General features: G+C 39.2%; 1 protein-coding gene across 7 annotated transcripts in view; it reads left to right on the top strand.

The window, feature by feature from the left end:
• LOC127874669 (cyclic AMP-dependent transcription factor ATF-3-like) overlaps positions 1-26,790 on the top strand; it is a 116,273-nt gene that overhangs the window by 79,914 nt on the left and 9,569 nt on the right. The window lies entirely within an intron of this gene.

The raw sequence follows: 26,790 nt of genomic DNA, 5'->3' as shown, positions 1-26,790 counted from the left end.
GATATACTGTTATACATTTTTTTTGAATGTCGAGCTGGCTCGGCATTCCAGCTCGACATTCAGTTCGACATTCGGAGAAAGTGTTGTACAATGTTTTTTGAATGTCGAGCTGGCTCGGCATTTCAGCTCGACATTCAGTTCGGCATTCGCAAATAGTGTTGTATGCTTATTTTCGAATGTCGAGCTGGCTCGGCATTCCAGCTCGACATTCAGTTCGACATTCGGATATAGTGTTGTACAATAATTTTTGAATGACGAGCTGGCTCGGCATTCCAGCTCGACATTCAGTTCGACATTCGGATATAGTGTTGTACAATAATTTTTGAATGACGAGCTGGCTCGGCATTCCAGCTCGACATTCAGTTCGACATTCGAAGATAGTGTTGTACAATGTTTTTTGAATGTCGAGCTGGCTCGGCATTCCAGCTCGACATTCAGGTCGACATTCGGATATAGTGTTGTACAATAATTTTTGAATGTCGAGCTGGCTCGGCATTCCAGCTCGACATTCAGTTCGGCATTCGCAAATAGTGTTGTATGCTTATTTTCGAATGACGAACTGGCTCGGCATTCCAGCTCGACATTCAGTTCGGCATTCGCATATAGTGTTATATGCTTTTTTTCGAATGTCGAGCTGGCTCGGCATTCCAGCTCGACATTCAGTTCGGCATTCGCATACAGTGTTGTATGCTTATTTTCGAATGTCGAGCTGGCTCGGCATTCCAGCTCGACATTCAGTTCGACATTCGAAGATAGTGTTGAACAATGTTTTTTGAATGTCGACCTGGCTCGGCATTCCAGCTCGACATTCAGTTCGGCATTCGCAAATAGTGTTGTATGCTTATTTTTGAATGACGAGCTGGCTCGGCATTCCAGCTCGACATTCAGTTCTACATTCGGAGAAAGTGTTGTACAATAATTTTTTAATGACGAGCTAGCTAGGCATTCCAGCTCGACATTCAGCTCGACATTCGGATATAAAGTTGTACAATAATTTTTGAATGACGAGCTGGCTCGGCATTCCAGCTCGACATTCAGTTCGACATTCGGATATAGTGTTGTACTATAAATTTTGAATGTTGAGCTGGCTCGGCATTCCAGCTCGACATTCAGTTCGGCATTCGCATATAATGTTGTATGCTTATTTTCGAATGTCGAGCTGGCTCGGCATTCCAGCTCGACATTCAGTTCGGCATTCGCATATAGTGTTGTATGCTTATTTTCGAATGTCGAGCTGGCTCGGCATTCCAGCTCGACATTCAGTTCGGCATTCGCATACAGTATTGTATGCTTATTTTCGAATGTCGAGCTGGCTCGGCATTCCAGCTCGACATTCAGTTCGGCATTCGCAAATAGTGTTGTATGCTTATTTTTGAATGACGAGCTGGCTCGGCATTCCAGCTCGACATTCAGTTCGACATTCGGAGAAAGTGTTTTACAATAATCTTTTAATGACGAGCTGGCTCGGCATTCCAGCTCGACATTCAGCTCGACATTCGGATATAAAGTTGTACGATAATTTTTGAATGACGAGCTGGCTCGGCATTCCAGCTCGACATTCAGTTCGGCATTCGCATACAGTATTGTATGCTTATTTTCGAATGTCGAGCTGGCTCGGCATTCCAGCTCGACATTCAGTTCGGCATTCGCAAATAGTGTTGTATGCTTATTTTCGAATGTCGAGCTGGCTCGGCATTCCAGCTCGACATTCAGTTCGGCATTCGCAAATAGTGTTGTATGCTTATTTTCGAATGTCGAGCTGGCTCGGCATTCCAGCTCGACATTCAGTTCGGCATTCGCATATAGTGTTGTATGCTATTTTCGAATGTCGAGCTGGCTCGGCATTCCAGCTCGACATTCAGTTCGACATTCGGAGAAAGTGTTGAGCAATACTTTTTGAATGTCGAGCTGGCTCGGCATTCCAGCTCGACATTCAGTTCGACATTCGGATATAGTGTTGGACTATAATTTTTTGAATGTGGAGCTGGCTCGGCATTCCAGCTCGACATTCAGTTCGACATTCGAATATAGTTTGTACAATAATTTTTAAATGTCGAGCTGACCGGTCGACCAACCGAAGACCGATGGACGACCGACGGACGGGGGAGGGATAACCGATGGACGACCGACAGAAAGATAAGGGACGACCGATGGACGACCGATTGGCGACCGATGGACGACCGATGGATGGGAGAGGGATAACCGATGGACGACCGACATAAAGATAAGGGACGACCGATGGATGATCAACGGACGGACAAGGGCAGACAATGAACGACCGATGGACGGCCAGCAATTGGACTAGGGACGATCGATGGACGGCCGATTGACGACCGATGGACGGCCGACAGTTGACCGAGCGACGACCGATGGACGACCGATGGACGACCGATGGACGGCCGATGGACGACCGATAAACGACCGACAGAAAGATAAGGGACGACCGATGGACGACCGATGGACGGCCGATGGACGACTGACAGAAAGATAAGGGACGACCGATGGCCGACCGATTGGCGACCGATGGACGGGAGAGGGATAACTGATGGACGACCGACAGAAAGATAAGGGACGACCAATGGACGACCAACGGACGGACAAGGGCAGACAATGGACGACCGATGGACGACCAACAGTTGGACGAGGGGCGACCGAAGGACGACCGAAGGACGACCGAAGGACGACCGATGGGCGACCGATGGACGACCCATTGAATACCGATGGACGACGGATGGACGACGGATGGACGACCGAAGGACGACCGAAGGACGACCGAAGGACGACCGAAGGACGACCGATGGACGACCGATGGACGACCGATGGACGACCGATGGACGACCGATGGACGACCGATGGACGACCGATGGACGACCAACCGTTGGACCAGGGACGACCATCGGTCGACCATCGGTCGTCCGCCGGACATCCATCGGTCGTCCATCGGTCGTCCATCGGTCGTCCTTCGGTCGTCCTTCGGTCGTCCTTCGGTCGTCCATCCGTCGTCCATCCGTCGTCCATCGGTATTCAATGGGTCGTCCATCGGTCGCCCATCGGTCGTCCTTCGGTCGTCCTTCGGGCGTCCCTTATCTTTGTGTCGGTCGTCCATCGGTTATCCCTCTCCCGTCCATCGGTCGTTCATCGGTCGTCCATCGGTCATCAATGGGTCGTCCATCAGTCGTCCATCGGTCGCCCATCGGTCGTCCATCGGTCGTCCATCGCTAGTCCCTTATCTTTATGTCGGTCGTCCATCGGTTGTCCATCGTTCGTCCATCGGTCGTCCTTCGGTCGTCCATCCGTCGTCCATCGGTCATCAATGGGTCGTCCATCAGTCGTCCATCGGTCGCCCATCTGTCGTCCATCGGTCATCAATGGGTCGTCCATCAGTCGTCCATCGGTCGCCCATCGGTCGTCCATCGGTCGTCCATCGGTCGTCCCTTATCTTTCTGTCGGTCGTCCATCGGTTGTCCATCGGTCGTCCATCGGTCGTCCTTCGGTCGTCCATCCGTCGTCCATCGGTCGTCCATCGGTCATCAATGGGTCGTCCATCGGTCGTCCATCGGTCGCCCATCGGCCGTCCATCAGTCGTCCCTTATCTTTCTGTCGGTCGTCCATCGGTTATCCCTCTCCCGTCCATCGGTCGCCAATCGGTTGTCCATCGGTCGTCCCTTATCTTTCTGTCGGTCGTCCATCGGTTATCCCTCTCAGGTCCAACGGTCGTCCATCGGTCTTCGGTTGGTCGTCCATCGGTCAGCTCGCCATTTAAAAATTATTGTACAACACTATATCCGAATGTCGAACTGAATGTCGAGCTGGAATGCCGAGCCAGCTCGACATTATAAAAAAAATGTACAACAGTATATCCGAATTTCGAACTGAATGTCGAGTTGGAATGCCGAGCCAGCTCGTCATTCAAAAATAAGCATACAGCACTATTTGCGAATGCCGAACTGAATGCGAGCTGGAATGCCGAGCCAGCTTGACATTCAAAAATCATATTACAACACTATCTCCGAATGTCGAACTGAATGTCGAGCTGGAATGCCGAGCCAGCTCGTCATTCAAAAATTATTGTACAACACTATATCCGAATGTCGAACTGAATGTCGAGCTGGAATGCCGAGCCAGCTCGACATTCAAAAATTATTGTACAACACTATATCCGAATGTCGAACTGAATGTCGAGCTGGAATGCCGAGCCAGCTCGTCATTCAAAAATTATTGTACAACACTATATCCGAATGTCGAACTGAATGTCGAGCTGGAATGCCGAGCCAGCTCGACATTAAAAAAAAATTGTACAACACTATATACGAATGTCGAACTGAATGTCGAGCTGGAATGCCGAGCCAGCTCGACATTCGAAAATAAGCATACAATACTATATGCGAATACCGAACTGAATGTCGAGCTGGAATGCCGAGCCAGCTCGACATTCAAAAATCATTGTACAACACTATCTCCGAATGTCGAACTGAATGTCGAGCTGGAATGCCGAGCCAGCTCCACTTTCAAAAATTATTGTACAACACTATATCCGAATGTCGAACTGAATGTCGAGCTGGAATGCCGAGCCAGCTCGTCATTAAAAGATTATTGTAAAACACTTTCTCCGAATGTCGAACTGAATGTCGAGCTGGAATGCCGAGCCAGCTCGTCATTCAAAAATAAGCATACAACACTATTTGCGAATGCCGAACTGAATGTCGAGCTGGAATGCCGAGCCAGCTCGACATTCAAAAATCATTGTACAACACTATCTCCGAATGTCGAACTGAATGTCGAGCTGGAATGCCGAGCCAGCTCGTCATTCAAAAATTATTGTACAACACTAGATCCGAATGTCGAACTGAATGTCGAGCTGGAATGCCGAGCCAGCTCGTCATTCAAAAATTATCGTACAACTTTATATCCGAATGTCGAGCTGAATGTCGAGCTGGAATGCCGAGCCAGCTCGTCATTAAAAGATTATTGTAAAACACTTTCTCCGAATGTCGAACTGAATGTCGAGCTGGAATGCCGAGCCAGCTCGTCATTCAAAAATAAGCATACAACACTATTTGCGAATGCCGAACTGAATGTCGAGCTGGAATGCCGAGCCAGCTCGACATTCAAAAATCATTGTACAACACTATCTCCGAATGTCGAACTGAATGTCGAGCTGGAATGCCGAGCCAGCTCGTCATTCAAAAATTATTGTACAACACTAGATCCGAATGTCGAACTGAATGTCGAGCTGGAATGCCGAGCCAGCTCGTCATTCAAAAATTATTGTACAACACTAGATCCGAATGTCGAACTGAATGTCGAGCTGGAATGCCGAGCCAGCTCGACATTCAAAAATTATTGTACAACACTTTCTCCGAATGTTGAACTGAATGTCGAGCTGGAATGCCGAGCCAGCTCGACATTAAAAAATTATTGTACAATACTATATCCGAATGTCGAACTGAATGTCGAGCTGGAATGCCGAGCCAGTTCGACATTCGAAAATAAGCATACAACACTATATGCGAATGCCGAGCTGAATGTCGAGCTTGAATGCCGAGCCAGCTCGACATTCGAAAATAAGCATACAACACTATATGCGAATGCATAACTGAATGTCGAGCTGGAATGCCGAGCCAGCTCGACATTCAAAAATTATTGTACAACACTATATCCGAATGTCGAACTGAATGTCGAGCTGGAATGCCGAGCCAGCTCGACATTCCAAAATAAGCATACAAAACTATTTGCGAATGCCGAACTGAATGTCGAGCTGGAATGCCGAGCCAGCTCGTCATTCAAAAAAAAAATGTACAACACTTTCTCCGAATGTCGAACTGAATGTCGAGCTGGAATGCCGAGCCAGCTCGACATTCAAAAATTATTGTACAACACTATATCCGAATGTCGAACTGAATGTCGAGCTGGAATGCCGAGCCAGTTCGACATTCGAAAATAAGCATACAACACTATATGCGAATGCCGAACTGAATGTCGAGCTGGAATGCCGAGCCAGCTCGACATTCGAAAATAAGCATGCAACACTATTTGCGAATGCAGAACTGAATGTCGAGCTGGAATGCCGAGCCAGCTCGACCTTCAAAAATTATTGTACAACAACATATCCGAATGTCGAACTGAATGTCGAGCTGGAATGCCGAGCCAGCTCGACATTCAAAAATAAGCATACAGCACTATTTTCGAATGCCGAACTGAATGTCGAGCTGGAATGCCGAGCCAGCTCGTCATTCAAAAAAATTGTACAACACTTTCTCCGAATGTCGAACTGAATGTCGAGCTGGAATGCCGAGCCAGCTCGTCATTCAAAAATTATTGTACAACACTATATCCGAATGTCGAACTGAATGTCGAGCTGAAATGCTGAGCCAACTCGTCATTCAAAAATTATTGAACAACACTTTCTCCGAATGTCGAACTGAATGTCGAGCTGGAATGCCGAGCCAGCTCGTCATTAAAAAATTATTAAACAACATTATCTCCGAATGTCGAACTGAATGTCGAGCTGGAATGCCGAGCCAGCTCGACATTCGAAAATAAGCATACAACACTATTTGCGAATGCCGAACTGAATGTCGAGCTGGAATGCCGAGCCAGCTCGACATTCAAAAAAAAATTGTACAACACTATATCCAAATGTCGAACTGAATGTCGAGCTGGAATGCCGAGCCAGCTCGACATTCGAAAATAAGCATACAACACTGTATGCGAATGCCGAACTGAATGTCGAGCTGGAATGCCGAGCCAGCTCGACATTCAAAAATAAGCATACAACATTATATGCGAATGCCGAACTGAATGTCGAGCTGGAATGCCGAGCCAGCTCGACATTCGGTAATTTGAATGTTGAACTGAATGTCGAGCTGGAATGCCGAGCCAGCTCGACATTCGAAAATAAGCATACAACACTGTATGCGAATGCCGAACTGAATGTCGAGCTGGAATGCCGAGCCAGCTCGACATTCAAAAATAAGCATACAACATTATATGCGAATGCCGAACTGAATGTCGAGCTGGAATGCCGAGCCAGCTCGACATTCGGTAATTTGAATGTTGAACTAATGTCGAACGTCGAACGGCGAGCCAACTTCACGCACCTGACAAAAACATGATGAAATAATGAATGTGCGTTGTTTTCTTAACCGGAACCTTGGGTACACAAGTGGTTCTCCTTTCTCTATCTTTTGATTACGCAATTTTATACTCGAAGAGAACTGCATCTTAGTTAATGCCTGTTAATGCGGTCGTCATGAATTTGGATTTGACATATTTATAATTCATTTTTATTGTATTAACATACATCAGGTATAAATGCCGTAAATACTGTTCGGCATTTTTTTTTCAAATATACTTCATGTACTATGTATGAATGTGATATACATTCTAAGCACACACTATTCCATTTTATATAAGCAGACGCGTTAAGTATTTGGTAACTTACTGGAACTGAAACAACAAAAGCAGCAACAAGTACCCGTCTGATCCAATATCTTTTCCAGGTTGTATGTGGCACTGCCACTTTGGTTTGCCGTGAAACTATATCATATGATAAATAAATATATTGACTTTAATAAATCAATGTCAGGTCATTGCACCTTTTACAATCCTACATCATTCTATCGTAAGTCGTCATGAATGCATCCAAACTGATCGGTACCGCCACATGTGACGTTGTTAATATTGCTAATAACAGGTAAACTAGTTTCTTGTTAAGAAATTTCAAAATATGTTTTAACAAATACAGTGTTATTGATCAGTGAAACCATACATAAAGACGTTGTAACTAAATATCAATAAAGCATCAAGGAATGTAAATTTATTCTGAAATTGATAACTGATAGCGACTGTCTAATATATATCCGCGTCATGCGAAATTGGGTCTTATGTTATGTGCGTTAGCTCAGTGGTTGGTACAAGCACTTCTCATCTCGGCGACCCGGGTGCTATCCCCGCTCCCGGAAGCATAAGAGAGTTTTCAGTGTTACCGCGTTTTCCAAAGACAACATCAAAAATTAAAATCTTTCCAAACAACCTTATAGCTGAATATTTCCGCTATAATTCAAAATGTGTTCTCACTTGCGTGAGTCTAGTCAGTTAATTAGATAGGACAGCTGGGGCACACTCCGGTTCCTCACATAGTTCAGTCTCAGGCGCGGAAGGACCTCAAAAACGTTGCAATACACAAACTAGTCTTATTAGCGGATGGAGTAGCTCCTGACCAGGCTGGTTACCTACGACATAAGACTCACTTTCGCATGACGCTTCTTAAATTACACTTTTCTTGACTACACAGCATTTCTTAGATATTTTACGTGATTGATCGCATTATGTTCTTATGATGACATTACAGTTTTATTCACTGCCTACACAGGTGATTATTTCTTATCAATATATTATGTTCAGTTATTTAATATACATACTGTAGCTATGATGTCTGGATAGTAGAACAGCCATATACACCACGTAAGTGCGCCTTAAAGATAGCAGATTTATTAATTCATCGAAATTGTACTAATAAACTCAGATAAAATCAGCTGTACTATTTGAAAGTTGCATTACGTTTAAACATCTTTCATAACAAGCAAATCAGAGTATGTCATGCATATTGCCACTTGAGTTAAATGAAATATAAATCAACTCATGTTTATATTTAACGTTTATTAAACACCATGTGATAAATAAAAAAAGATAGTTTTAAGAATGAATTGTGTGTTGTTTTTACATAAGGTATACATTTTGAGTGACCACAGTATGTTGTTTGTTATTGTAGGCACATACATAATTATTCTAACTACACGTATTGTACGTGGCTTTCTATCACACTGATATTTAAGACGTGTCCTATTTAGCTATACATACTCATGCTGGTTTTTCTCAAGGTTACACACTACAATACCTGGTATGGCGTGTCCTACTTTCAATATAGTAATAAATAGAAATGGTGCACTTGGGATTTCCAATTCTTTCACAAACGTCACATGCATTCTCAAAATACCGCTAATAAACGTAATGTGAGCGTATGACAACGTACTGCGTTTAAAAAGGACCAATATCGATGATAATTATTGAGTTCACGTCATAGTTAATCAACGAATATGTAAAAAAGATTTATAATTGAAACATATATTGGGGAAACAAGAACGTGGTCAATAAGATTACAAATAAAAAGCAATGGTTCTTTATTTAATATAGCACTTTACATGAAACTGTTATATTGTTTCTATTCACTTTACGTTCAAGGTTTTGAAAATTACTAAGTTAACAAGTTAATTCGTACTAGTATGTATCAATGTGTTTCACACACAAACCGGCTGGTATACTTTAAGGCAAAGGTCAAATGCTAAATGCAGTACTTATATGTCAAAATGTTATTTTTCACGCTCTAACTGGCCCACACATAAATAGATTTCAAAATATTGTTGCAGCAAAGTTAATCGGCAGCATGAGAAGGAGTGTCGCGTACACGAATAAAATGACCATATCAAAGACTCTTGTCATACTTTAAGTTCAAATGTAAAAAGTATGGCCCTCCAAAGTCAAAATATGGCTTGTTTGAGCTGAACTAACACACTGAAGGACGTCAAAGTAACTAACAAGAATTGCTAACAAATACGAGTTAGAATGTAACGTTCACGAATTAGATGGCTTTCCAAAATTTCGGACTTTTGACATATTGAGGTGAAAGTACAGCAATTAATTGTTAAAATGTGCAATTATTTATCGACTTTAAGCTACCTAAGCATTAGGATTATTATGTTGATAAAGTTTATGTGAGTCGAAATAATGACGGATTCTTTTTTATCTTGCAGGATCGCAAGAATGTTTAAGCAGAATTTGGTTATAAGTAATCGCAAATATAATACACAACTCATCGCACTCAAGAGCTGTCGGTTACCAATTAAATGAGTAAACGTGGGAAAATCGCATCTCCATCAATTTCAGGAGTTTAATAAACAACACATTATGTCATGCAAACATTGCTTACCTTAAATTTAAAGGTGAGTCTTTGTTGTCAAGTATTAAACTGCATCAGATACTTATTAAACATATACGTGTCATCACTTGAGGAGAAGACGACCACACAAGTTCGTATTAGATTTCTTTTACCCGGATAATTCCCCATAACTAAATTTCAAGGGAGCGACATTAAGTTAAAATGGACATTCAATTCGCCATAGATTGTTGCCGTCCAAAAAATATTCACAATTCAGCAACATTTCTCTGATAAAACGCCTCCAACTGACACAATGTCATTCACATTTTTATCAATTTTCGCTCTCATTAAGCCATTTGCATATGTGCATATTTGCCACCACACAACCCATACGTTACGCATAACAATTACAAGAGGGCCAAAGGTATTAAGCCGCTGACCTGAGATCTCAAAGTAATAAACTGTTCCGAGGTGTAAGTGTTTAAATGGTTTTATAAAGACTTATACGGAACAATACCACATCATCTGGAAGCAATGTGTTTTTTTTCGAAATCAGCACAGATTACATAACGGAACAATTGTAATTTGTTGAAATGTTCTGATCAAGTTCAACAATATATGAGTCAAAAGTGTTACTTCTAAAGAGTTCAAATGGTTTTACCATAGCCACATACGGACAAATGCGTTGCTTGATGTTTTTTTTCAATTAACTGGAACCATATATTTTACTCGGCGGAGACCTAGTGTCCTAGTGTTTTACCGTAAGCTTCCCCGTGTCGAGCTTTGCCGAGATATCACCGGGACAAACGTTTTGACATACTTTCATGAATATTGGCAATACATTGGGTTCAGTGTTTTCACAAGCTTTTTCTACAATATGACACAGTGACCTAGTGTTTTACCCTGCAGGACGCAGTTCCTAACTTGATTGAGATATGATTAGGGCATATGTCCTGACTAACTTTTATGAGGAGTGCGCAATAACTGTCTGTCGTGTTCATAAGCTAATTGTTTGTGAACTAGTTTTAAACCCGACGTGACCCAAGTTCAAAATCGGCCGAAATAGCTATAAGATGTATTCCATGTATTTTAATGGATAAGAACAGTATCTCAATCGAAAAAACAGACACATGTTCAGAGCACGTTGTAGCAATTGATCAACCAAATGTGCGTGTTCCTACATGACTTATAGATTTTAAAGCTAAATTATTATTTTATGAACAACTACGAAAAAAGGATAAGAATTTAATAATAACTTATTAAAACAAAGATCATGAGTTTGTTGCAGTTTTTCTAAAGTTATTGTCAGGTCTATTTCGTTTCCGTAGAGGTAGCTTATGTCGTCCGTTAGTATGCTCAAATTTGATTGGCTGACGGGTTCAAGGGCTTATTCTAAAAATAAATGCTGGTCGAGCAGGATTTTTCTGCTGCAGCAGAAAAACATGCTGCTTGGGCAGAATTTTTGCTGGTCGAGCAGCATCTAGCTTTTTTTTTCTGCTGCAGCAAAAGTTAAAGATTTGACCCCTTTGGTGCGCCATAGATTAGCCTGCACGGACTGCACAGGCTTATCTGGGCCGACACTTTACGCACATTCATGTAAACCCTTTTTCACAGAACACGGCCCATTTGATTGCGGATGCGTGTATTAATTTATAAATTACATGTGCTTAATGACGAGTTGCATCATTTTATTGACCGTACAGAGTTGAATACATATATATAGAATCGCTGCATAAGATAACGCAACACGAGCTGGATTTTTTATAGTATAAATAGCGCTGGTTATGACAAAACAAACACGTAATATTTTAGTTAATTTTAGGCCACAATAATGTGCTAGTACTTCTTATCAAGCCAGATTAAAAAAAATGCACTGGTCATATTACTTGGTATATTAGCAGTTAAATTTCCGGAAACAACAATGAGACATGTCATACAACTAGTACCGGCATTACACAAAAATGATTACAGCGATTACAATTTGTTACAATAGCGACGAAGAGTACACCTCAACCCCCCCCCCCCCCCCCAGTTTGTAACGGTGGGATGATGTATATTGATTTTTTCCAACAAATTCAATTGCAACCTACATATAACATGAATATGGTATTCTCGGTTTAATACATTTTATTTCTTGATGGTTGAGAAATATGTTATGATAAATTCTGAATTAGTTAATGGCAAATTGATACATAATAATGACGTTCTTTAATTATTTTTACCAGTGAGTTTATAATAAAAATCGATAATTCAACAAAATCTTGCCACAATGTTGGTTTACAGAATCTAGCATATGTTGGCACAAGGAATGACACAATTTAGTTATTTGATGGTTAATTTAGTCAAGTGGGATATTTGTCCTAAAATATTTTGTATCGATTCGCGGAAACGACAAATGACATCCCACGATTGTTTAATTGTGAAGACATTCAAATTTTATTATATTTTGGTAAATTAAGACATGTGAAAGCCCAGTAATAAATTTGCATGCGATGTTTTGTTAAAAATAGACACACATAAACTAAGTGATATGACAGGGGTCCATGTATACATGTAGAGGACATGCGAGTGAAACATCTCAAGCTAGCATATTATGATTTAAAATTAAAAAGCAGACTTGTGAACTTGTAATGCATTCATGGCAATAATAATGTTAATGTTATGAGTGTGACTGTCAAGGTGGTAACTTGAGATAAGCGGATCCAAACTCCATGTCATTTGTACCGTTAATAGACAAGCAAGTGGCATAATTTCATACCAGTCGCTTAACGCATACCTGGTATCTCAATGATACAATGTTTGATAATACTGGAATTCATAACACCAGTCATACTAATACACACATTAACATACTGAGGCAAATGACCAATACAAGTATTTAAACATGGTAATAATTGCATTAGTTTGCAAACATTTCAAGATAAAACCTGACACCTCTTTAAGTTTTTAGTCATTTGTGTGGGAGGTCTTTGATTATCATTTACTTTACGGATACAGCTATGCAAATGGGCCGTGGTATGTGAAAAGGGGATTAAATGCATGTGCGTTAAGTGCCCTCCCAGATAAGCCTGTGCAGTCCGCACACGATAATCTAGGACGACACTTTACGCACATGCATTAAACCCCCTTTTCACAGAGCGCGGCCTTTAATGGTTTCGTTTCTACGTGATGACAGATTATGTAATACTTGACTGATCTAATGTCATCAATTTGCTATCCGAAACAAACAACTGTTGTCTCATACAGAGTCAACACTTTGAGAATAAATGTTTAAAGTAGAAACATGCTTCTTTTTGTATAAACACATGGTGGTCACTTACAGTTGCTAGGAGCATCAATAAATTGTACTCAGTGAAGAAAAATATAAACAGAATTTTTAATGGCACATTTACAAAAAATAAAGTCACTTTGTGAACATAAAACATTGACAATATAATGTATTCTTAATGTTTAGTGGGCTAATTGTGCAAAACACGAACTGGATCTGGAAAGAAAATAATTTCTGGCAAAGGGAGACAATACAAATATTTCAAATTAAATATTATCGACATTATTATTCTCCCTTTGCTTAAACAAAATCTATATATCGTAAAAAGCATTACTAAGTTGATTCTGATCTGGTCATATAATGCTTTTTATGAACAGACACATATATTTGTTATTTAGTTCAAAAGTAGGTATATTTTAGTATTAATTTTAAAACTACATACACATAATATTAAATTGCACGTAATAAGATAGAAAAAATAAACAAGCAAATAAATGTGCAGGCAGTAAAAGGGAGATAATCAAAACAAATTTAACCATTACTTTCCAGCAATTATTTTGTTCATTTTTAAAATGTGTTAATGTCAATTTGTTACTGGCAAGAACGTTAATTTGTTACTGGCAAGAGTGTTAATTTGTTACTGGCAAGTACTGCCATTTTATTCCAAAAACATGCATTCAACTACATACTGGGGCTTGACGGTACATTAAATTAATTATGATAGCATTGGGGAAAACATTTCTATCCAGGTTTCATAAAGATTTGATACTGAATGTTGCATCTAGTATTCACAATATATAAAATGTTGACGACAGGCGATACATCAATGCGGGGAATCACGTGGTCAGAATTGAGAAAACATGGCCGCCGATGCCTCGCTTAGATGGAAAAAATGAGTGTTTAAACAGGTACATCTTCATTATTACTTACTTGTTTTTAATCGGATGACGCCTATCATAAGGTCAGCCGGACGCGGTTTCATCGAGTATCAACCGTTTCCCTCTGGTTGGTCTGAGTGTGGAAATTACTCATGGAATATTTTGCGATTTCCTGAACCGTCAATTGCTGTTGTACACGGACTAACAATAATAAAACTGTTTTCACACTAACTGTTAGCACGGTTTAAGTACCAGTTGTTGAAGCGGACGCATTGTAACTGGCAAAAAATGGATACATCGATTGCTAATGGCGTTATTTTCAAGGTAAAGTTGAGTTTCGATTGGTTTTGACGATTGCTGTTGAGCACGCACATGGCTGTTATACACGGACAACTTATAGAACAACTGTTGTTGAGCACGCACATGTCAAGGAATACCGTTTTCTCCACCGAATAGGTCTAAAACAACGTTGCATTGGCATGTTACCATTTAATATATTACCATTTTTAATGAAAATGCAAATACAGCTTACTACATTGGGTATAGTTGGCTACGTCAAAGGTATTGTGTCCGGTAAAAAAAATTTAGTTTGCATTTACCATTTTGATCAAAATTCGGTTACAACAAGATGTTATGTAAACATTGCTTGGGATAGTATATGGGGCGTTGGGGGTTATGGTTAAGGCCAGTCTCTGTTGATAAAACTAGAAAAAACAACAGTTTCCACACAATCAATTGAGATTTGGTTGAGATAATGTACTGAAAATGTGTGTGTCTGTAGGTAACATTATGACTTAGCTTGGGATTTCATCGTGGAGCTCTCGGGAAAAGTTCACTGTTACTAAGAATATAAAAGCAGCAAAAATATTGTGTCCGACCAATATTAACTTAAGTTTTTATTGATCAATCTTGATGACATTTTGATAAGCTTTCATTGAAATCTTGCTTTGAACTTCATTTTGATCAAAACATAAAAAAGTATTTCTGCATAATGATTTGAATATTGATGGAGATACTTTGTAGATAGATTACACGTAAACCTAGCTTGTGATTTCATTATGGATCAGGTGGTCTAAGATAAAGGTATCCTAAAAAAACCGGTAAAATCTTGCCACAGCCACTTTTTTCTTGTGTGCATTTTTGGTGCGGGATGCGGCGCTATATTATATGCCCGGAAAATGTTCTGACGGTTTAATAAGGGGGGTGGGGTTTTAAAAAAGACCCCCCCGCTAATTTTGCCGGGCTAATTTTGTTTTCAATATACAATGTCAAACACTAATTGTACTACGAGAGTTGTATCGCATAAGTCATTACAAAAAAATGGTATAAATAGGAGATGAATACGTTAGTAAGTCTAAGAACGTTTGTTTGCAAACATGTCTGTGTACAGTCGTTTTGCGAGGCTTAGAAAATCTGAACCACGAGCCTTCAGTCGCTATCAAACTATGGACCAGAGACTTCAAACCTTTGAAGACAGGCCATCCAAACGCAGCGTGTCAAAGGAAGACCTGGCTAGCCAAGGGTTCATCTACGACCCTTGTGTCATCTCCGACACGAGAGAGAATTTCTCCGACACTATTTTTAATTGCGTTAGATGCGTGTTTTGCAATGCGCACATTTCCATTTGGAACATGGACAAAGTAGATGTGAGAGTTAGGCATCGACAGCTGTGCCCCGCTTGTCCTTTTGTGTTCGATTGGAACATGAACAAAGAAGAAATAGTGAGACTCAGTCATCGACGGTTTGGTCGTGCTTGTCCTTTTGAATTTGAATTTCTTGACTATGAGTTATGCGATAGGTACTTGGAAAACGAGTTTGAAAAGCAATATGAAAGAGATAATTATGGAATTGTGGAAACAGAAAGCGATCAAGATGTTCATTCTAGCGATGATAACCAAAAATATTCAAATAAATCGGTAGAAAGTCTTCAAACAAAAGATGACCAAAAGTATGACGAATACGATAATTATAGTGATTTGGATGAGCTGCTAATGGCGAAAATTGACAAGACTTGTACTCGTACCCGCTACAAATCTTATCAAAAACAAACTGAAAAGCAGCGTAAAAAGGCTGAAAACAGGCTGAAAAAGAAACGAAGAACAAAAATACGCAATGCAAAACGAGATCAAAAGCAAACATATTACCAGGACAGAATCGACGATGATAATTACATACCTCAAAAAGGTTCCAATGATCAAGATGTAAAGAAACATGATAGAAAAATGTGTTGGGTTTGCAGAACTAATGATGCTGGCGATATACTGGAAGAACAGGTTTTCGAATCTTACGAACAGTTTTATCAAAAGCAAAAATATTACCGGGGCGAAATCGACGATGATAATCACATATTTCAAAAGGGTTCCAATGATCAAGATGCAGAGATACATGATAGAAAAATGTGTTGGGTTTGCAGAAGCCGTGATATCGATGATATGATAGAAGATCAGTTTTTGCAATCTTACGAAAGTTTTTTGGAGGAAAAATATAAAGAAGAATTCGACAATTGTTTTGCGGACGAAATCAGTGGCATCGATGATGAAAAACAAAATCAGGTTGAACGTCTATGGGATGAAGAGACCGAGTATATTTATTTTTCTGACTATGAGGCATTCGTTCAATACATGGATGAATATGAGAGGCAACATCCATGTATTTGTATAGGAAGTTTAGGTGTATTTTCGATAACGCTACGACTCAAAACATTTGAATATAAGCAATCATAACATGGATATTGAAAATGAACAAAGAAGATGTAAGACTCAGGCATTGACAGTTATGGCATGTTTGTTCTTTTGTGTTCGATTGTGCATGTATGTGTCAATAAAAAACCCTAAAACGATTTTGCGTATTGTTTGTTTTTCGAGAAGTATCAAAAAATAAACACAAAAACACAAGCTATAATACAATACATTTTATTCAACAATCACGATGTGACACAATTTGATGGGTAAATTTTGTCATCGCATTCGCGCTAAACATTTCAAAAACGTGCTCTGTTTCAAGAATATCTTTGGCAATATCTTTTGACTTTTCAGCACCTCGAAAATCAATTGCACCACATATCCAGTTTTCGGCATGAATGAAACCATACAATAAATCGAATCTGCACCGGTTCGCTTTCGTAGCAAGAACGTTCAAGGTTTCTTTTGTCACATCTTTGATCAGAAACGACCAAATTGAAAAGGTTTTTCTTGAAGTACAAGAGTCCATCAGCGCATGTTGAATCTTGATTTTGCTTATGTTTGTTTTGCTGCAAACGAATTCAACAATTTCATCAAATAGACACATTATCAACTTCGTTGGTTGTAGAGAAGCTTTGAGTTTTGCGTACGTTTCGAATTGATGTGCAAAATGTTCTCTTGTATTTATTTCTACATGCTGGAAATCTGTCCACAGACACATAGGAATGCTATTTGTGGTGTAATCCATGTGAATGACTGAAAGACAAATAACTTCAATTTGTTGTTTGAAAATACTTATATAGGAACTTTCCAAAATGACAATGCATCAAAAACTCGTCATGTATATGTTTGTGCATATAGTTGCCCTGTTTTTTCCCTTAGTTTTACATACAAATGCGTTAGGACGTCCTAAACCAAATTTTTATGAACCGTCTTGTTTCAAGCATGTACAGGACACACCGATTGACGTTACGAATGGTTTATTTTATGTGTTGATAAACGTAACCTATGAGTATTTGTCATTATACGACGATGTCAAAGAAAATTTACAATTTTTCAACAAATGGATGAAAAACCCAGAGTTTAGTTTAGAAGGTCATGAGCAACAATGCAAATCCATAGGTCTATCTAGATGTCCGAACAAGAAAAAAGCGTTTTCAAAACCGGTATACAGTGTAGTTGATGGTTTTGTAGCGGGATCAATGTTTATCACTTACGACTTACCAAGTCTTTTAGTTAGATTGCAAATTGAGCCGAAAACGTACTCTATCAGTGAGTTTGTAGAATCTGTGTTTACTGAAATTTACACACACGCTTGGATACCTTTGTTTCCGTACAATTTTTCATTGACCTATGATGGAAGTGAAATTTGTGCAAATGGGATGCACGGTCATGCCTTCATCAGATTTAATACTGAACTGTGTACAACGTTCGGAACATGGTGCGATGTGAATTTAGAAGGTGCTAGTCCCGAGAAACAGGATCATGCGTTAACACGAATCAAAAATGCGTTATTGAAGAGAAAAATGAATGATTTGTCAGTCGCCAAGTATATCAAAGAATATGATCTAGGTTTGGAAATAATCCCTTCTAAGTCCAAAGAATTGCGAGACACAATTACACAAATAGAGCAAGAAATGAGTGAGATCCGCTTAAAAATCGATGATAAGTTCGACTTTGACTATGATCAATCTGACGAGGATTACTCTGACGAGGATAACTTTGATGAGGATTACTCTGACGATAATTTGGATGAACAGCAAAGCGCTGAAAATGTTCCAATTATCGATTTTTCTGACTTTTTTTTCAAAAACACTAAAGTTCTGTCAGTAACAAACAAACCTATCGTTGAACCTATCGTAAGCCAAAAAGTTCACGATATTCAAAATGCCAATACTTTCGTTAGCCAAAAATTTTACGATATTCAAACTTCTACCAACAAGCCAAAAAACAAGATAAGTCCAACAGTTAAAAAAAATACTGTTGTTAACCAAACTTCTCACAAAATTCAAAATGCTCTTACCAAGCCAAAACTCACCGTTAGTCTGCCAGTTAAAAACGATAACATTGTTAACCAACAATTTCAAAATATGCAAGATGCTATCAACAAGCATAAAATGGGAATTAAGCACAACAAGCAGACCGTTGCAGAAGTATCTACGTATGGATTGCAAAATTGTTACTGCATAACATGTAATCGTTCTACTACAATCGGTAAAGTACATAACAATCGTTGCTATTTCATCAACTTGGATTCATCATTCAAGATTTCCTCTAATACGCATTTTTCTCCGTTTCGTGAATACACACTCTTGATTATCAACGAACGTAATCATGCTTTACGTGCGATGCTAAGTCAAATAGTGAAACAAGTGAGTAACGAAGTTATTCTCGCGAAAAAGGCTTCATCATATCGACTTACTGTCTTCAGCACCAAAGATGGCACAACTGTTGATAAGATTTGTATGTCGTTATTCAGAAATACGTATCAAATTGAGAATTGTACCGAGAGCACGAATGCTGTGCTTATAGCGAGAAATGGTCATTTCATTCGCGTACCACAAATACAATTGGCTAATTTCACGTACTGCGATATTGGTGCTGTGAAAGCGGAAAATGGCAAATGTTTTCGGATTGATGCAAATTGTTCGCACTCAAGTATTGCGAGTGTTTACGATTTGGATGATAAGTTAGTTTCATATTTGGTTAGCATTACTCAGAACACTGCACACAATATGAGTGAGGCAAAGTTTCAAATAAAAAATATAGATGACAGTTCTGTCACAAGCGAACACTTCATTGTGTACAACAAAAGGACGAACAGTGGACAAGAATGCACGTTTGTCAACATGCGATCAAAGACAATTTCATTCGAAAAATGCAAAAAAGGACTCACAATTTGCGAGGTATTGTTTGGTAAAAGTGCATCGAATGACGAACCGGGACTTAAAAAACTAACGTTGTGGGAAACTGTCGCTGTTAGCGTTGGTGGATTCATTGTGCTTGTGATAGCTGCTATTTGCTTCATAATTGTACTACACAGCATAGCTCGGCATAACGATACTGTTGTAAAGAGTTAACATATATCAAAGCGTTTGTATCCGCTATTGTCATAACTCACAATGACTTCGTATGACAACATGTATACCATTGAACGCGAGAGCATTGGTAACACTCAAGAATTTTCCATCCACGTTTTTAAATGCATCAGCGTTTTGATCAATGAACAAGAACTGCTCGAAAGCATTTTTGAAACCATACTAGACGATATTGGAGACGAAAACGTGTTCATATTCGACTTGACAATCGAGTTTTGTTTCACAAAAGTTAGTAAAACTCTACATATCAGTCAGCTAAATTCGCAAAACTGTTCGTGTTTTGACATTACTTGTGCTATGCAGGAACAAGGAATCAATTTCACGGTACCAGCTGATCTTCATGTTTTTGTAACAAAAAACGCATAAACACATTTTCAGTCATAATTTCACTATTTTGAGTTGTTGATGGACTACAAAGTTAAACCATGTAACGGTGAGCGCTGCACTCTATGTTCTCAAATAAAGAGTGGAAATAGTTTTCAGTTCAATTGTGGTTTTGTATACATTGTTGAAGATGGAGAGAACTTGACTTGTAAATCAAAAGATGTTATATATGTTCTGAAGTGCAACACCTGCGGCGGTGAGTATATTGGCGAGACCGTTAATTTGAGAAAACGCATTCACACACACAACTCTCATATTCGAACAGAACAGCATTATTGTCGAGCTACTGATCATTTGATAGAATGTGGGAAACACTTGTGCGATGTAAAAGAACGTTACACTGTATTCGTTTTGGAGACAGAGCGAGACAAGCATGTGCGTAAAGCAAAAGAGGCGTACTACATTCGTTTATTCCAGCCAATGATGAACAAGTAAGGCGTGCATTATTTTTCAAGCGTATATATATAGCTGCAGTTAACAAAATAAGCACACTCGCAATCACTTTCTACAATGGCACAAGCAATGTTGACCTCGAGTTATGTTATGAAAACGAACAACCGAGAACGAATACAGCAGTTTGCGAACACTGTACTGAATCACGGCGTGAAAAGGAATTTGGTGTCTGAAGTCGAGTCAGGTGTCTTCTTGTCGCCTAACGATTATTTGAAGATAGAAGAACTTTCAGAGAAACTAAAACAGATTGATGCCAAACTAGCGCAGTACAAAAGCCTCAAAGTAAGAACGCAGAATCTGATAAAGGGCATCAAGAAAACAAAAAACCTGCAGAACGATGTTGTGAAGACTGTGAGCTCTAACGTTTTCGATCGAATTCCAATTGATGTGATTAACAAAATACTCGGTTCTGGGGAAGACGAAAACATGTTTGCGCTAATAGAGCGAATAAAATCTTCCAATGTTGAGGAAAAACGCAAATATGCCGATATCGACATCTCCGATACAGAAATCTCAGATACGCTAAACGATGATGAAAAGGAAATTATGAACGGTCTGGCTGTTAAAAGAATGCGCAAATCTGGTGAAACGAAAGCTGCAAAGAAACCGAAAAAGGAAAAGACTATACTCAGTGATCTAGAATTGAGCGATGATGACGAATGACTACGTTGTTGCAATATTGTATGATTATGTTGACTTGTGTGTGTTACATTTTTTGTATATGTTGTAAATAAATTGTATCAATGAACTGTAAACATTTGTTGCCTTATCAATGGATATCGACGAGGTTTTGATTGTTGACGAAGACGAACAGTTAGCACAAAACACCTACTTGCTTTCACCCATGTACTCTAGACATCACCACGAATGCTCGCTATGCATTTTTCAATACATAACAGAATATGAAGAACCAATACGAATATTCGAAAGCAAGCTAGTAGAAATGAACTCAAAACTCGGGTGTGGAATTCAAACGTGTGTCACAATGGTTCTCAATGAGTTCAAAGACGATGAACGCATGTCGTTGTTCAAAAAATTGACAACTAGCGAAATTACAAGCCATTTTGATTCAGTATTTGGCGATCCTATTTGTGGATACAACCGACTTAAAGCTTACAATTTTTTCTCATTGTTTGACGAAAGTACAGTTAACAATTCCACATACATCAAGTTTATTTACGATACATACAAACATTCGAGAAACACGTCACTATGTCCTTATTCGCTTCTAGGCGTTTATGTTTTTCTTGTCATGATCAACACTATAGGAGGTGATGCCCAGCTTAAGAAAAAACACGACTTTTTGTGGATGTTTAACTGTCTATGCAATCACAAATTACGGTTTGGAAAATTGAGATAAAAATCTATTTAAGGATAGTTTTTTCTATAGAAACGCTAAACCCGCACACAACCAACAACCATGTCAACCATAAACATTAAAGATATTAATCGTGTCACTGACACCGAAGCCACTAATCGCTTGTTCACTAAACTGAAGTACGATATTGGTATTGAAATCTCTTCAAAGCTCATTCAGTCGCTTAAACAAAGCAAAGACAGGGTTGTATTTTATGTGGGCAAAGAACAAAGATCATACCCAGCAGCAATTGTGAAAATGTTCACTAACGTTAAGACAAATCATGTCAAGATTCAGCCGAAGTACAGTGTTCAAGAATTGATGAACGTGTTTGAAATTCTCATGAACCTGTCTGAGTACCAATGTAACGGTCTCACGCTAGATTACTCGGATTGGCAGTCAATCTCTAGTCTGGTAAACATGATCGAACTCGCTGAGCACCTAGGCATGACAGAAGTGGTGATGTTTCTTAAACGCATTCCACAACTTCTTACATTTCACAACAAAACCGCGTATGATAACGAATTGTTAAGACGAGAAAACGAGTCTAAGGAAAACCAAAAACCAATGTCTGTCAACGAACCTAGCGAAAACGATGAAAAGCGGTCGAGAACTAGAAAGAGAAGCTTTACAAAAGTGTTCAGTCGTAGTTTGAGCCGAAAGCGCAGAGAAGAAAATGTTATGAACTAAATGTCGTATTTTGTTTGTTGTATGTTGAAAATAAAGAGCAAAAACAGTAAACACGCGTGTTTGTTTTCTTCACGCAGCAAGATAAACCCAAAACGTCAATATACTTGCATCTTCTCTACCAAACTAACAACCAAAACATAAAATGCATCTCAACATTTTATTTGACGATACTATTCAAACAAATACACACACAAGCATGCACTAAAAGTCATAACACTAATCAGTCCAATGAATCCGCTTCCAATCAAATATTTCAGATCTACAAACAGCGCATTTGTTCCCGTATATATGCATGTGCCAGCAACAGTGTACGCAGAAAAGGTGCATGCATGGTGCTACGGCAAAGGTTTTCTCTTCATTGCAGCAAATTATACAAGTACGCGAGTCTTTCACTGCTTGCTCTTTTTCCAGGTGAAGTTGAGCCATACGTTTTTTGCAGTCTTTGCAATCACAGCAACTATTTGCTTGAAAGCGTTCACGAAGTTCTTTCAAACCTGTATGCATTCTTTCGTATTTTTCTAACAGAAAACCACCATCGTAAGTCTTGAATACAGATAATCGCAAGCATTGTAACACCGATCATGGCTTCTTGTTGTTGTCAAGTTTAGTCTTTTTGCGATCCCAAAAATCTGGGTTTCGTTCTTCGATGATTAATTGAATAAGCAAAATGCCAAGAAATATAGTCGCAAACATCAACAAATGAAGTTAACTCTGCGTAGCGCTAATATATATGCACATTTTGTAACGATTTCGATCACAAACCATTTAAGTGTCAGTTAATATCGGAAAGTGTTACATTTCAAAACATGTACTTTGGACGCAGATGGTCATCTTATGCTCGTCCGCAAATGTCGAAGTATGATCGCATTGAAAAAAGGAAAAGGAAAATCAAGTCACAAGCTGATGCAAAACAGTTGTGGGAAATAGTATCGAAGTATTTGAGCATCACATCAACGGAAAAGCCCAAAGTTAAGAAGTTCTATGCGTATAGATCTGAAACGTTTCAACCGGGTTGGTCAAATTGTTATTTCGAGCCAAGACCTGAGTTTAAGTACGAAATAAACTAACGTGCTTTGGAATCACAGTTCATCTTAGCGTGTACTTAATGCTTGTTGAAGATGTTGTTGGAAACGTCGAAATCAACGACGATAATTACGCCGATGTCGATCTAATAATACGGGATACATTAGATGAAACGAAACTGCTTTTCAGTATTCTGATCGAGATGGCGAGACTGAAAAGAAATATGATTTACTGAAATCCAACGGCTGTGCTATGTGCAAGGAAATCATCGATATGATTGGTATCAAAAACATTTTTGATAAAAACGATTTGTTTGTAGAGTGGAATCAAATGTATCGTTTAGTTTACAGAGCGACCGTGAATGTGATGATTGAACATATGAATAAAACAACCAAAAACGTATTTTCTGTTTTCTACTTTTTATTCAACAAACTCGCTTACAATACTGTATAAACGATGTCCATTTACAGGTTGATTTGCAACCCAGTCAGTAAGTCTATATTACGGAACACGTTCTGTAGTTTATTCAGGTGGTAGAAGCCTTCAGCGTTGTAATTCGATATTTCACGTACGACGGCCGCAAACAAAACAAATGCAGTCACAAACACATCCCAGCTCAAAACGTTGTTCAGCTTTTGTTCAAGCAATTCGGCGAAATAGTCTTCATCAAACAAGCTATGGTCAGTTCATCTTTTGTAAGAACATGCATCGTAACAGTGCTATTTACAAGCAAAATCACACATTCGACGATGTCACAAAGAGTGTCATTTGAGTCTCAAACTGCTTGCATTCCAAGTAATTTGCTACCATCGCAGCCACAAACTCACAGCTGAACATTTTTTTACGTTATGACAACTACTGACTTTGCGTGAATGGTTTTTATACTCGAGTTAGGCGCTTGTTATTTGAACTGTTGTAGTAGTTTGTAAACGTCTAGATTGAAATCCTTGCAACACATACGCAATAACTATAACTATAACCAAAGAGACAACCACAAATGTTAGTGCAATAAATAAGACCCAAAGCTGTTTATTTTGGAATCATCGTCACTCGGTGAATCCAGTCCCATACCAGGAATTCTAATCTGACACAGAGTTCGTTTGTTGTACAATCTTCATACGAAATAGATTTTTCATTCACGTCGATATACAAGCACGTATTGTTCACATCATATGACACTCGCGAATAGACTATCGCGTAATCGTTTAATTCGAGCGTTTCGTTCAGACTGTCAATTTTTGAACATCAACTTTGAGATATGCATTCACCTCGGGTCGTGCGTTCTGTTAATCAGATAGTCAAAAGCGTTTTGAAACTCTTCTTCTGTTGCAGCACTGCTGGTAAGCACTGGCCATCTTCATTCACCACGAAACAAGTTTTAGGTGATGTGATCGACGCTGCTGCGTTTTCGTCAAATGAACATGTCTTGTACGCACGTGGATTGAAAGGTGACACAGTCACAAACTCTCCTCGATCCGCTTTTAACAGCGCTACGTTAGCCGTTTCGCATGAAATGCCCAAATATTTTCGTTTGAACAAATGAACGCATTGAGCAGGCCTATCTTTGTTGTTGAACAGCGCTCTTGATAGAACCTTGAATGTGTTCAAATAAATTCGTTGCTTACTTGAGTGAAAACCGTTTTTAGATGAATGTTTTTTGTCCAAAAATGACCACATCGTATGCATTATAGTCGGTACTGTTACAGTTTACGTACATTGCGTGCGTTGAAAACTGTTTCCAACTTTGAACTGTTGCTCAATACTGATAAAGTAGCAAGATCCATCATATATTTTACCAATACTTTTAGGTCGGATCACACACATTGCATAACAGTTTTGTAAACCGTAAGAAGAAACGCTTTGAACTGTTGTGTTTGCGCGGACAACAATGAAAAAACCAAAATGATAAACGCCCGCATGCTTGGCTCAGAACATCAAGAATGACAAGATCCTTTGTTTAAGTGTGTTTTATATTTATTTTAGTTCTTATGATCTTTTTATTACGTACGACATAAATCCTATTATTCCAAAAACGATTGCAAACACGACTAGAATGCAAAACACAACGTCGACAGATCCTTTTTCGCCATGTTCGTTAGCCTTTGTGGTTGTTGAGCCATTGGTGGTGATATTACCACTCGTTATGTTATCGATTTCACTGTAGTTCTGTTGTGTGCTAGTTTTGTTTGCAACTCTCGATGTGGTTGTTGAAGAACACTTTGAACTGTTGTGTCTGCGCGGACACAATGAAAAAACACAAAATGATAAACGACCGCATGGTTGGCTTAGAACATCAAGAATGACAAGATCCGTTTGTATAAGTGTGTTTTATATTTATTTTAGTTCCTGTGTTTTTTTTTATAACGTTATACACAAATCCTATAGTCCAAGAACGATTGCAACACGGCTAGAATGCAAACACAACTTCGATTATAACAAGGACAGATCCTGTTTCGCGCTATTTTCGTTAGCCTTGGTGGTTGTTGAGCCATTATTTGTGATATTACCACTCGTTATGTTATGGATTTCACTGTAGTTTTGTTGTGTGCTAGTTTCGTTTGCAACTATCGATGTGCCAAGATCGCTATTTTCTTCAACCTTGAGGTTGTTGAACCATCGCTAAGGGCATTGACAACTGATTGTTATGTTTTTTACTTAATGTTTTAGTGGTATTTTCGTGTGCAACTCTCAGTGTTGCTTGCGTGCTTTTTTTGTTAACCTTTGTGGTTGTCGACCATTGTTGGGGTATAAGCAAGCGTGTGTTTCCATTTGCTGTTTGGTGTGTGTGCAATTCGTTTGAAACTGTCGATGTAACGAAATCATTATCGCTACTGCGTTTTTCGATGTCTGCAACATGATAGATGTATTGTCTGGTACCAAGAATCGCCATAAGAGAATCAGTCTAGCATCCTACCTATATTCGGTCCAAAATCAAAAGAGTTTGCCTTGATTTGGAAACAAAACCTGTCCCTGTGATTATCAATGGTCAAATAATTGTCTTTCACGCCCAAATTTTGATTT

This window comes from Dreissena polymorpha, chromosome 3, assembly GCF_020536995.1.
Source record: "Dreissena polymorpha isolate Duluth1 chromosome 3, UMN_Dpol_1.0, whole genome shotgun sequence".
Classification (NCBI taxonomy): domain Eukaryota; kingdom Metazoa; phylum Mollusca; class Bivalvia; order Myida; family Dreissenidae; genus Dreissena; species Dreissena polymorpha.
Note: the sequence above shows the minus strand (reverse complement) of the source record. Positions and strands in the feature narration are given on the sequence as shown.